The sequence below is a fragment of the Chiloscyllium plagiosum genome, unplaced genomic scaffold (assembly GCF_037043375.1).
Source record: "Chiloscyllium plagiosum isolate Xiang-an unplaced genomic scaffold, Cpla_swu_hap1 HiC_scaffold_10, whole genome shotgun sequence".
NCBI lineage: Eukaryota > Metazoa > Chordata > Chondrichthyes > Orectolobiformes > Hemiscylliidae > Chiloscyllium > Chiloscyllium plagiosum.
The window spans coordinates 113,990,656-114,003,921 of record NW_028270148.1 but is presented as its reverse complement, the minus strand read 5'-3'; positions in this window follow the sequence as shown (position 1 = coordinate 114,003,921).

Below are 13,266 nucleotides of genomic sequence, written 5' to 3'. Positions count from 1 at the left end.
TCTTAGGGTGCAAGGTTCGAGAACACCACACAGTGTGACTGGAAAAAGCACCATTTACATCAAAGGGCAAGATATTTTCACGCATTGAGTGCTTAAGGCCTGGAATGTGCTGCCTGGGACTGTGGTGGTGGTGCATTCAATTGTGGCTTTTAAAAGTGAATTAAATAAACACCTGAACGGGTAGACATTCTCAATGCTGTGGAGAAGAGGAAAGGGATCCCCCATTTAAGACAGAGATGAGGAGAACCTTTCCTCTCAGATGGTCATGAGGCTTTGGAACGGTCTTGCCCAGGTAGCAGTGGTGGCAGGATCAAAGGGTATTTTTAAGGCAGAGAAAGACAGATTTTGGCTAACAAGTAAGTCGATACTTATCGCGGGGTTGGGGGGGGGGGTCGGCAGGTGAACATATGAATTAGGAGTAGAAGTAGTCCATTCGGCCCCTCGAGCCACCCATCTCTTTAAACTTACAGATTATTGACAGGCCTGGATAGAGTGGACATGGAGAAAATGTTTCCACTCATTAGAAAGACTAGGACCTAAGGGCATAGGCTCAGAGTGAAAAGGCAACCCTTTCGAACTGAGATAAGGATGAATTTATTCAGCCAGAGGGTGGTGAATGTATGGAACTCATTGGCACATGGAGCTATGGAGGGCAAATCATTGAGGTAGATGGTAAGGGGATCAAGGTTTATGGAGACAGGGCAGGACAATGAGACTGAGAAACACATCAGCCATGATTCATTAGCCAGAGCAATCTTGATGGGCTGAATGGCCAAATTCGGCTCCTATATCAATGGTCTTGAGGAAGTGATGAACTGTTGAGAGTGAAATCGATCCAAGGTATCAAGATTAAACAATCTCGCATCAAATTAGTAGCTGATTTTTCACCAAACCCAAAACTTTTTCACTGAAGTTCACACACCAATTGTCCCAGCTCTGCCCGGAAAACTCAACTCCAAGTCTCACAGTCATTTTGACTCAATTTGGATTTTAAAATTTTGTCTATATTTTCCAAGTCAATGGCAAATAAACACAGACAAAAAGTCAGCTGCCAGTGGGTCACGAGTCAATTTCCCCAGCTGTTGGTGAATTTCACTCTGAAGACATCCTTGGGTTTGAATACAAGAATACGTCCACTCTAAGAGTCACCAAAACCCACCCAACGCCAATAAATGAGAATGTGAGAACAAATGCAGGTCTTAACATGGTGCCCAGTTTATTGTTCATTCAAGTATGTTAGTGATGTACCTGTGGGAATATGTTCTCACAACTTCTGACCGGTTACTGTGTGTAGGAACTCCATCCACCGAAACCACCACCCAACAACCCCGCCCCCAACCTCCACACACACACACACACACATTCATATACACACATACGCACACACATGCACACACACACATGTACACATACACACGCACACACACATGGACATACATACACACATGCGCGCACACACAGACACACAGGATGCTGGTTGCTTTGAGAGATACAAAACCTCCCTGTAAACATGGTTTGTGTGGTTTGTCAGGAATGATATGCGACATTATGGCCATCCCTCTATCTGCCTGTCAGTTCCACATTTAGTAATAGCATGATGACTAACTCACGGCCTGATAATGCATTTTGAAAGTCTTCAACAAGTTTTGGTGCTATCTTTTGAAAAAAAGGAGATATGTGGGCGCATTTTGACTTCGCAGCTGAAGCTGTTCTGCACTGATGCAAACTGCCTTGTGTAATGGAACTGTCAGAAGCTCCCAGTATTGGAGGTTGTTGTGCCTTCCCTCATGGATGTCCAATTTTAAAAACCAGCAGTGAGTGTACATAGAATAACAGAAAGTGTACAGCACAGGAACAGGCCTTAAGACCATTTCACCTAAGGAATAGAAACCGGAAGAGGCCATTCAGCCCCTCAATTCTGTTGTGGCTGATCCAACATTCCTCACGTTTACTTTCCTGCCCTTCCTCCATAACTCTTCATTCCTCGACTGATCAAGAATCTATCTATCTCAGCCTTAAGTATACACTGCTACCATAGCTCTCAGGGGCAAGGAATTCCAAAGACTCACAACCTGCCGAGAGAAGGAATTCCTCCTCATCTCAGTCTGAAGTTGGTGCCCCTTTATTCTGAGACTATACCCTCTGCTTCTGGACTCTCCCATGAGGAGAAACATCCTCTAATAATTGACCCTGTCAAGCCTCATTAAGAATCTGATATGTTTCAATGGGATCACCTGTCATTCTTCCAAACTCCAGTCTGTAGAGTCCCAACCTGTTTTACCTTTTGCTCAGAAGACAACCTTCCATTGTAGGAACCCTTATGAACCTTCTCTGAACTGCCCCCAATGATGTAATATTTTCGCTAAACAAGGGGACCAAAACTGTACTTTCAGCCCATCTGAGCCATCACAGCGGTGTTTATATTTCAGAAAAGCCTCCGATGGTTTGAGCTGGACTGTGGGTAGATCTGCCTCTATGGATATCACCCTCAGTCGCTCTGTCCTCAGGGATTCTTACCCATGAATCTCAGACTAAAGCTTTTATACTGCATTGTGATGGCTGTTCTCTTAGACAGAGTCTGTCTTCACTCAGAGTCTGTTCTGCATCTATCTCTGCCTTACCTGAAGAATAACACTATCCTCTGAGCCTGTCCCATTAACTGGGCTTTGCATTGTTGTGGGATTGGAACTTTGCTATTATGGGGATGGTGGGTTCAGAGCCTGGATTAATGGCAATTTTTATGCAAGGAGATGGCAGGTGGCTTACTGGCCTGTTGCCACCTCCAAGCAATTTGTCCCCTGGCAACGTTTCAGTGACGTTAGCCTGCCTACCCGGCAACAGTGAGCAAGCAGTAAGCTGGTTTACATGAGGTATTTGTCGTTGGTGTCCTATAATTGTCAGAGGGGTGTGTTGTATGTGCTGCAAAATTAAACAGCGCCCACTGGGGCATAGTGACAAAACCAAAATGTGACGATCAATGGAAATGTATAAAAACCAAGTCAAAGTATCACTATCTGGGCTGATGCACCCCAGCCATTGTGGTGCCCACTGGTCTCTAGAGGCCAATCCTCCTATTGGCCTGTAGTCTAAGAGCTTATTTGATGAACACTGGTATAGGATAAGAAGTCGCAACAAAAAGAGGCATTTAGCTTAATGAGTTTATTGCATGATAGGAAAGTTACATTGGCTGGTTACACATAATAACAAGGACACATTGGTCTCCATTCAAGCAAGACTCCTCTTTACCCTGCCCCAAAACTGTATGACATCATCAGGTTGGGTGGAGCTTGATGCCATGTCCAATCTTAACCCTTTCAGAACCACAGCCTTGTATAATAGTGTCAGCACCATGGTGTGTCAGTACCTTATCCAAACTGAGGAATTGGCTACAGAGCAGGAACATTTGGATGAAAGCAGTAGCCAAACCGTTCTTTGCCATTTAAGTCAGCAAAGTGGAGGTCACACAGTCCTGTCCCTGGTGGAAGCTGAGTTTTCCAATGTGTGTGTGTGCTCGCGTGCGTGTGAGGGGAGGAGGTTAATCTCTGGAAGAGGGGGCTCATCACCTCCTGTCCCTTGGAAGTGTCTTCCCCAGCCCAAAGTGGATGGTGGTCAGAGACCCACCAACACAGCTCCCCCAAAACTGTCTTGCTATGTCCAAGAATAGGGACCAGGGAATGGTTCCTGACTGTCTGAGGGAAGGTCATCTCTAAGGTCTACATCCAATACACCCCTATACCAGCTCACACATGATCCTGTTTTGGTTTCCGTTCCTCTGTCGGTCAGGAGAGATTGTCATGATTTGGAGATGCCGGTGTTGGACTGGGGTGGACAAAGTTAAAAATCACACAATGACAGGTTATCGTCCAACAGGTTTATTTGGAAGCACTAGCTTTGTGAGCGCTGCTCCTTCATCAGGTGGTTGTCCGCTCTCTGGGGTGTCACTCCCCCTCTTGGAGGTTGTCCTGCGAAACTGGATATTTAAAAGTCACTTAGGAGACTCTCCTCTTTTCGAATGCCCAAAGTCAGTGCACATTTCCCTCCTGTTCCTGTAGAAAAGCCAACTTACTGCCTCCACCCCCCCCGACCCCCCCCCCCCACACCCACCCCCCAATCCCCTCCCGGCTCCTGTTTCTTTTCTGTGTTGAAAAGTGCCAATAGTAACAGTCAGCTTACATTTCCATTTTCTGTCTGGTGATACTGTTACCCCTGATTCTGCTGGAATCATTTCAGATGGTGGAACCTAAATACTGGTGAGAACTGAGGCGTCAATGTTGTGTCAAAACCTCCATCCATCCCTGTCCTGCGTATCCATGGAGACAACTCCGGCCTCTCTACAGATTTCTGCTCCTCATCATTGCTGTAGGCCAGGAACAGCAAAAGCTCTATCACATTAAAAATCCCACCAAGCTCGGTAGTGAGGGAACAGAAATAGAAACTTTCTCACAGAGATCACACGTACACAAGGAGAGGAGAAAGCACCAGATGGTGAAAGAGAAATGAGCTACAGCAAGATCTTACTGCACAGGAACTAATGACAAATTGGAACTGTTTAGTATGTCTCCTCCACACATTACATGAGCAGTAACATTCAGATGTCCACAATTTCAATTTTCAATTAATTTATCCTTGCCACGAGGACATTGGTCCCATTCTTATTTATGTGAGGAGTTTTCAATTTTAATGGAATAGTGTAGGATAGATGGGCTTCAGATTGGTTCCACAGGTCAGCGAAACATCGAGGGCCGAAGGGCCTGTACTGCGCTGTAATGTTCTATGTTCTATGTTCTATGTCGGAGAAGCTGCAATATCAGATGGTTACAAGATCACAACCCCCTCAACGTAGTTTTCAATTCCATTTGGCAAGTTTTCTTGGACAGGTGTCATGTCCTCCCATGTGGGAACTGGGTTGAGGGGATAAGGAGATACTGTTCTCACTTGAAAAGGATCAAGAACAAGATTGAGAAGAATTTGCAAAAGGAGCAAATGTGATGTGAGGAAAACTTCTTCCACACAACCTGTGGCTGTGGTCTGGAATGCACTTCCTGGAAGTGTAGTGGTTGGCATGGAAAATGCAGGGTTAAAGGGATATGGTGGTGGGTGGGTTTGGACCGTACATCCTTCAGAGGGTCAGAGGGACTTGGTGGGCTGAGTGGCCTGCTGTAGGGATTCAATGATTGAAAAATAAAGTGCAAGGATAGAGAATTGACTGAGGAAGCAAGTCTCAGGGACTATTAATATTTGACACTTCCTGAAGTTGACTTAAATGCAACATCAAACTTGATTTAAACAGTTAGACCTTGTTTGGTTACACCTTAACAAATCTGTGACCATTCTTACCCACTAGCAACAGGAGAACGTTGATTGATCATAAGGAGTGGTTTTTGACTGGCTCTCAGAGCGCTCTTCTGTACGGTTAAGTTCCAAAAGCAGTCAAAATGAGAAATGCTGAACTTCAAAGTTTTTACCCTTATTTTCAAATTCCACCACAGTCTCCACCTTCCTTATTTCCACAACTACTTCCAACTCCACAAGCCTCCAAGCTATCTACGTTCCTCCAAATTCTAGCCTCTCGAGAGCATCCCTGAATCCAATCACTCAAACATCTCTTTGTCTGCCTGCCTAGTCTGCAGTTCCCTCCTTAAGGCTCCCTTAGCTCTCTCTCTCTTCTCTAAGTCCCACCTCAAAACCTGATATCTCTGTCCAGGTTTCCAGTAACCTGCTTACCTGTCTCTTTAAGTGGCCCATTGCCAAAATTTCTTTCATAATCTCTTGTTTGGAACAGTTCTGATTTTTTCCAATCACTGGGTAAGCGTCAAGATAATCAGAGGGTTAGATAGGGTGGACAGTGAGAGCCTTTTTCCTTAAATGGTGATTGTTAGTATGAAGGGACATAGCTTTAAATTGAGGGGTGATAGATATAGGACAGGTGTCAGAGGTAGTTTCTTTACTCAGAGGGTAGTAGGGTCATCGAATGCACTGCCTGCAACAGTTGTAAACTCACCAACTTTAAGGGCTTTTAAATGGACATTGGATAGACATATGGATGAAAATGGAATAGTGTAGGATAGATGGGCTTCAGCTTGGTTCCACAGGTCGGCGCACCATCGAGGGCCGAAGGAATGTTCAATGTTCTACGTTCTATGTCGGAGAAGCTGCAATATCTGATGAATACAAGATCACAACCTCCTCAGCACAGTAAGTTTCCCTTCAATGCTGTTGGTAACTTTCAAATAGTTACAAGTTTCTCATTTCCTGTCACACACATATACCTTATTTCAGCTGACCCAGACCTATGACCACACAGGAAATGTCTCATTTGTAAAGGAACTATGAAATGTATTCACGCGGTCACAGCATTTATGCAAATCTAACTTTGAAATGATTCATGAACATCAACAATAACATTTAGCCAATCCCTTTTGTCACCCAAAAATGACCCAAGACCATTAACTAAGGGTGCCATCAACTACGATATGAGACTGAACCACATGGGGAAGTATTAAAAGAAGGAACAAAAGGCTTGAGTCACAGAGATAGGCTTCAAGAAGCTTGGTAAAAGAGGAAAGAAATATGAAGAGATATGGGGTGCATACCCCAGAGCTTAGAGCTCAGGCAGCTGAAGGCATAGTCACCAATGATGTAGCAGTTAAAATGAGAGGTGCTCTAAAGGCCAGAATCAGAGGAGCTCAGAGATTGTGGGGCTGGAGGAGGTTCAGTCAATAAGGAGGTATGAAACCATAAAGGCTTTTGGAAATAAGGCAGACAAGTTTTAGACAAAGATGCTTTTCTGTTGGAGCTAGAAAACAATACGAGCAAAGGTGAGTTCATAGAGATGCACAGCATGGAAACATACCCTTCAGTCCAATTTGTCCATGCTGACTAGGTATTCTAACCTAATCTAGTCCCATTTGTCAGTAGTTGGCCCAGATCCCTCTAAACCCTTCCTATTCATATGCCCTCCAGATATCTTTTAAATATAATTGTACCAGCCTCCACCACTACCTCTGGTAGCTCATTCCATAAACATACCGCCCTCTGCATGAAAACATTTGTCCCTTGGGTCCCTTTTAAATCTATCCTTTCACACCTTAAACCTATGCCCTCTAGTTTTGGACTCCTCCACCTCGGGAAAAAGACCTTGGCTATTTACCCTAACCATGTCCCTCATGATTTTATAAACCCCTGTAAGGTCATTCCGATGATCCAGGGAAAATAGCCCCAGCCTATTCGGCCTCTCCTGAATAGAACACAGCATTCCAAAAGTGGCCTAACCAATGTCCTGTACAACTGCAATATGACCTCCGAAGTCCGATAGTCAATACACTGGCTGATAAAGGCAAGCATACCAAACACCTTCTTCACTATCCTGTCTACTTAAGATTCCACTTTCAAGGAACTATGAGTTCTCCAATGTCTCTTTGTTCAGCACCACTCCCTAGGACCGTACTATTAATTGTGTAACTCCTGCCCTGATTTGCTTTTCCAAAATGCAGAACCTCACATTGATGAACAGGAAGCAGAGACATTTGAAAATATTATCTCCCTCTGAAAGTGTCAAAGAGGTTGGGGTTCTGTGAAGATTTGAGGGGTGACCTGCTGGAGGTTAATAAAATTCTGCAACATTTGACAGGGTAAACATGGGGATTATGTTTCCAATTGTCAGGGAGACGAGCACCAGGAGGCTATAAATATTCAATAATTGCTAACAGATCCGAAGGGGAAATTCAAAAGAAAACGTTTGGGCGGCACGGTGGCACAGTGGTTAGCACTGCTGCCTCACAGCGCCAGAGACCCGGGTTCAATTCCCGCCTCAGGCGATTGACTGTGTGGAGTTTGCATGTTCTCCCCGTGTCTGCGTGGTTTCCTCCGGGTGCTCCGGTTTCCTCCCACAGTCCAAAAAATGTGCAGGTTAGGCAAATTGGCCATGCTAAATTGCCCGTAGTGTAAGGTAAGGGGTAAGTGTAGGGGTATGGGTGGGTTACGCTTCGGCGGGTCGGTGTGGACTTGTTGGGCCGAAGGGCCTGTTTCCACACTGTAATGTAATCTAAAAAAAACTCTTTATCCAGAGAGTAGTGAGAAAGTGGACCTTGATACCACAGGGAGGAGTTGGGTTGAGTGTTACAGATTAAGGGGAATTTAGACAAGCAGATAAAAGACAAAGAAAGAGAGGGATATACTCTAGGGTAGGATGAAGAGGAGCAGGGTGGGGGAAGAGGTTTGTGTTCTGTATAAACACCAGCATGGGCCAGTTGGGCTGAATGGCCAATTTCTCTGTTACTTTCTCTGCTGCTCTCATGTTACCAGGCTTTAGAAACCTCTATTAAATCCCCTCTTAACCTCCTCTTGCCAACAAACATACCTGGACTATTTTCCACTTTACCAAGCAGATACTGGTATTGTAGCTGTGCTGATCTGGGGATTGCTTTCCCAATTTTGATGCATGCCCTCCCCCCGAACCCCGCCCCAAGATGTTAATACAGAGTCATAGAGTCATAGAGAGTGGTCGTGTCAGACTTTGCAGTGTGGGCCTATCAGAATGTGCCGCCATTTTGTTTGGCGGTCTGACCAATTTTGTTCTTATTCAGTGTTTTCATATTGGTTTGATACAACAGAGTGACTTGTTCACCACTTCAGATAGTGGTTAAGAGGAAACCTTGTGTGTCTGGAGCCACAGATCAGACAGACTGAGGAAGAGTGCCAGGCTTCTTGCTTGAAGGACATTTGTAAATTAGGTGAGGGGATTCTTTTAACAGCAATCTGGTAGCTTCTTGCTCACTATTAGCAATGTCCTTTAGATTGCAGACTGAATTTGCATTAATTTTGTCTTGCAACATAATCACTGTGCTACTGTACACATGGGTACACAAAAGGTCCAGTCTATGGTCAGATATGTTCAGGGTGATATCAGAGCAGCACATCACTACAGTGATCCATGATTGTCAAATATCCACAAGTGAAGAAATACTATTGGGTTGTTCTTGGGAGGGATCAGGTGCAAACCTTTGAGTTCATTGCTGTTGTCCTTGCTGGAAAACTCACAGAGAGCAGGGCCGAGTCTTGAACTGGAAATATGATTATCAAGAGCCAGCTTCAGCTCTGTGGTAGCGTCGCAGACTTGTGGGTTCAAGTCTCATGACGCGATTCTAAGAATAGCAGAACAGCTCTTCCTGCTTTCCTTCCACAAAACTGATGCCTCCATCTGCATCACCCTGTTAACAGATCATAGAATCCTTCCAGCTTGGAAGCAGGCCATTTGGCCCAGTGAGTCCACATTGGCTCTCTGAAGAGCATCCCACCCAGACCCAGCCTATCCCTGTAATTCTGCGTTTGTCATGGCTAACCCACCTAACTTGCACATCCCTGGAAACTATGGGCAATTTAGCAAGGCCAGAGAAGGATTATGGGAGGAAACCAGAGCACCCAGAGGAAACCCACGCAGACACGGGGAGAATGTGCAAACCCCACACAGACAGTCGCCCCGAGGGTGGAATTGAACCCGAGTCCCTGGCGCTGTGAGGTAACAGTGCTAGCCCCTGAGTTATCCAGGTGTGCCAGTTTTTAATTGTATGAATGGTTGTGAGATCTTGCTGTGCTCCAACTGTTTGCCTCATTTTCTAGGTTTTAAAAGTACTCCATTCAATATAAAGAACGATAAAGAGGTGCTCTTTCAATCTTAGGTTGCTTTTTTAAAAATCTGTTCCGTTCCCATGGTTGCAATCTCCATCTGAAAGAAAGAAGTGTGCCATTCTGGAACAGGCTGTCTGAAAGGATGGTACAAACAAATCTGATATTGCAAACTGCAACTGATAAATACATTAAGAGGATAAAAATGCATTGCTGATGGGGAAGGCGACGGCAGTGGGACTAGTTCAATCATACTGTCAAAGAACCAGCACACACACAATGGACAGAGCGGCCATCGTCGGTTCCACATAACTGTAACATTCTTCAAGAATGTGTACAAAGTAAGGAATTGTTTCCTCCCAGAAGGTTCTGATCCCAAATTAGGTTTAAACATGATGTATCGCATGACAGATGTAAAGGAGGTCACCTTTATTCTTGCACAAATAAGGAATAAATTCATCGTGGAATCTAACGTTTGCCGTGACTAACTAATAAACTATGTTCAGTTCTATTGGATATGTCTTTAATCCATATTAACTGTGTACTCAAAGTTAACAGAAAAGTTATCCAACCTCTGGTATTGTTAAAATGTCACTGTTTGTTAATTCCACACAAGAGAGATATGGATGGGCAGAAACTTTGTTTTTGATCAACTTTCACTCAAGTACATTTTTAGTAGTCTGTGAATTACTGTGTCTGTGCTGAGCTGATTAGCTAAGTGGCACTTCCTACAATGACGTAAATTTGTGAGCTGCATTGCCAACTATTGGTGTGAAGTATAGCTCACAATTCATTCTTGTACTTCCGTCTTCACTTGAACATTGGAATTGACTCCTCATAAATATAGAAGAGCTGCCCACAGCCATGGTATTATTGAATTGCAGGGCAGGATCAAGGGGCTGAATGGCCTACTCCTGTTCCTATGACTCTCAGTCTTCCAAGCAATTAACCCTTTCAGATTCCTATCATTTTCTTTTTCAGAATTCAATCAAGCTTGAGTAAATATAATCAATTCATCCTATTGGATTACACTGTGTAAAGTATGAGAGAATGCTGTTGGCCCAGATACATAACCATTTGGGGTCACAGAGAAGGGGTTCATTTAGCCTCATGCGGCTGTCCCACAATTCCCATCAGATCATGGCTCATTGCAATCTAACTCCACATTCCCACCTTTGTCCCATATTCCTTCATGCCTTTTGTTAACATCTATCAATCTCAAATATAGTACAACGCAACTTAATTCTGCTGAAAAACATACAAAAAATTTGAAGCATTTTTGTTTGCACCCACCAGGACTATTTGCATCTCTCTCCTGTGTGAAAAGAGTGTGCTGATTGATTGGTTGGCAAGTGAGCTCAGATTGGTAGAGACATTGCCATGGAGAATGCACCAATTGAATGGTGACCGACAGTTAACTACCGAGCTTTTTAAAATTTAAACCAGTCTGGTTGAGTCTGCTTGGCCAAGGCATTGCCCTGAGGAACAAAACTAGGAAACGGCTGTCACTTACTTTGTTGAGTTGAAAAGGCCAAGTGCATGCATGGTCTGTCTGCAAAAATAAGACCCCTGTGCACTAATATATGTACATGCCAGTACAGTCAAATATCTACATCTTATTAAAGATCTGCAAATCTGCACTTCCTACGTGTGGGATTTTACCACTTGTGCTTCCCTCGAGCATCAGAGCCCTCCATTTCAGTTGCCAGCAGCAGGAAGAACAGGAGCTTAGACCAGGGGCCTGTCAGGAAAGGTGAGTCACTGGTTTAAAACTTTAAAAGCCACCTCGAGCGTCAGCAGCACCTTGGATAGCAGAGGTTTCTGGCAAAGGAGGGACATTTTCTCCCCCTCAGCTTTATAAGTGAGTGTTTTGTAAACCTGAGACTCTACGCTTGAAGGGCCTCCCACCCATCCACCTCCTCTAACCTTAAACACCAGGGAGACATCAGGTAAGCTTCTCTTCTAAGCTTCTCCTCTTTTTTTAAACTTTCTGATAACAGGTCTAGCTGGGATGGCAGTGCAGGGAGAGGAATGTTCTTCCGGCATGATGTTTGAGGTGAGGGACGCCATTAGTGTCACATCCAAGTACATCTGCATGAGGTGCACCCAACTCTTGCTCCTCCAAGACCGCGTTAGGGAACTGGAGCGGGAGCTGGATGAACTTCGGATCAGTCGGGACGCAGAGGCTGTGATAGATAAGAGTTACAGAGAAGTAGTTACCCCTAGGCACGAAGAAAGCTGGGTAACCTTTAGAAGGGGAAAACAGCCAGTGCAGAGGTCCTCTGTGATTGTTCCCCTGGAAAACAAGTATACCCTTTTGGATACTGTAGGGGGGGAACAATTTACGAGGGGCATGCACTGGGGTTCAGGTCTCTGGAACAGAGTCTATCTCTGTTGCACAGAAGGGAAAGGGGGGAAAAGAAGGAGAGTGTTAGTCATTGGGGACTCAGTAGTGAGAGAGTCAGATACAAGGTTTGTTGGGAACGAAAGAGACTCACGGTTGGTGTGTTGCCTCTCACGTGCCATGGTCCATGATGTCTTGGATCATGTCTTTGGGGTCCTGAAGGGAGAGAGTGACCAGCCCCAAGTCGTTGTCCACGTAGGTACCAACGACATAGGTAGAAAGAGGGATAGGGATGTAAGGCAGGATTTCAGGGAGCTAGGGTGGAAGCTGAGAGCTAGAACAAACAGAGTTGTTATCTCTGGTTTGTTACCCCATGCTGTGTGATAGCGAGGCAAGGAATAGAGAGAGCTATCAGCTGAAGACGTGGCTGCAGGGATGGTGCAGGAGGGAGGGTTACAGGTTTATGGAATTGAGGCTCATTCTGGGGAAGGTTTTTGTCCAATGTGTGCAGGAGGGTTTCCTGACACAGTATAACGAAGGACTGACAAGAGGTAAGGAGCCACACTGGATCTGGTACTTGGTAATGAACCAGGCCAGGTGTTTGATTTAGTGATAGGTGAGCACTTTGGAGAGAGTGACCATAAATTGGTAACGCTTAGTTCAGTGAGGAAAAGGGATAGATACATTCCAAAGGGCAAGAGTTATAGATGGGGGAAGGGCAATTATAATGCGATTAGGCAAGACTTCGGAGGCATAGAATGGGACAGCAAGATGCAGAGGGTGGGGACAATCAAAACATGGAGCTGATTTAAGGAACTAGTCCCGTTTGTCTAGTCCATATCTATCCCATCCATGTACCTGTCCAAATGTTTCTTAAATGGTAATGTTGTACTCGCCTCCACTGCTACCTCTGGTAGCCTGTTCCAGACGCTCACCACCCTCTGTATGGAAACATTGCCCCACTGGACCCTTTTGTGTCTCTCCCCTCTCACTTTAAACTATGCCCTCTAGTTTTAGCATCTGAACTCACATTCTAGGAATAAAAAGATATGATTACAAATGTAAGTGATTATTATTCCAATTCCCATAAAAGCCACGAGGGTGAACTACTATATCTCTACCGTAGTTTCAGCTGAGGATAGCTAACCGAGCCCAGACCAGCAGTGAACCTTTCAGTCTGTTTTCTTCAGTCTTTGCATTGATCAACAAAGTCATCAAAAAATTGATAATTTAACTTCAGTAATAAAACAAACCTCAAAGTTAACAGAAACCAGAAACAAATGCATTGACTGAATTAT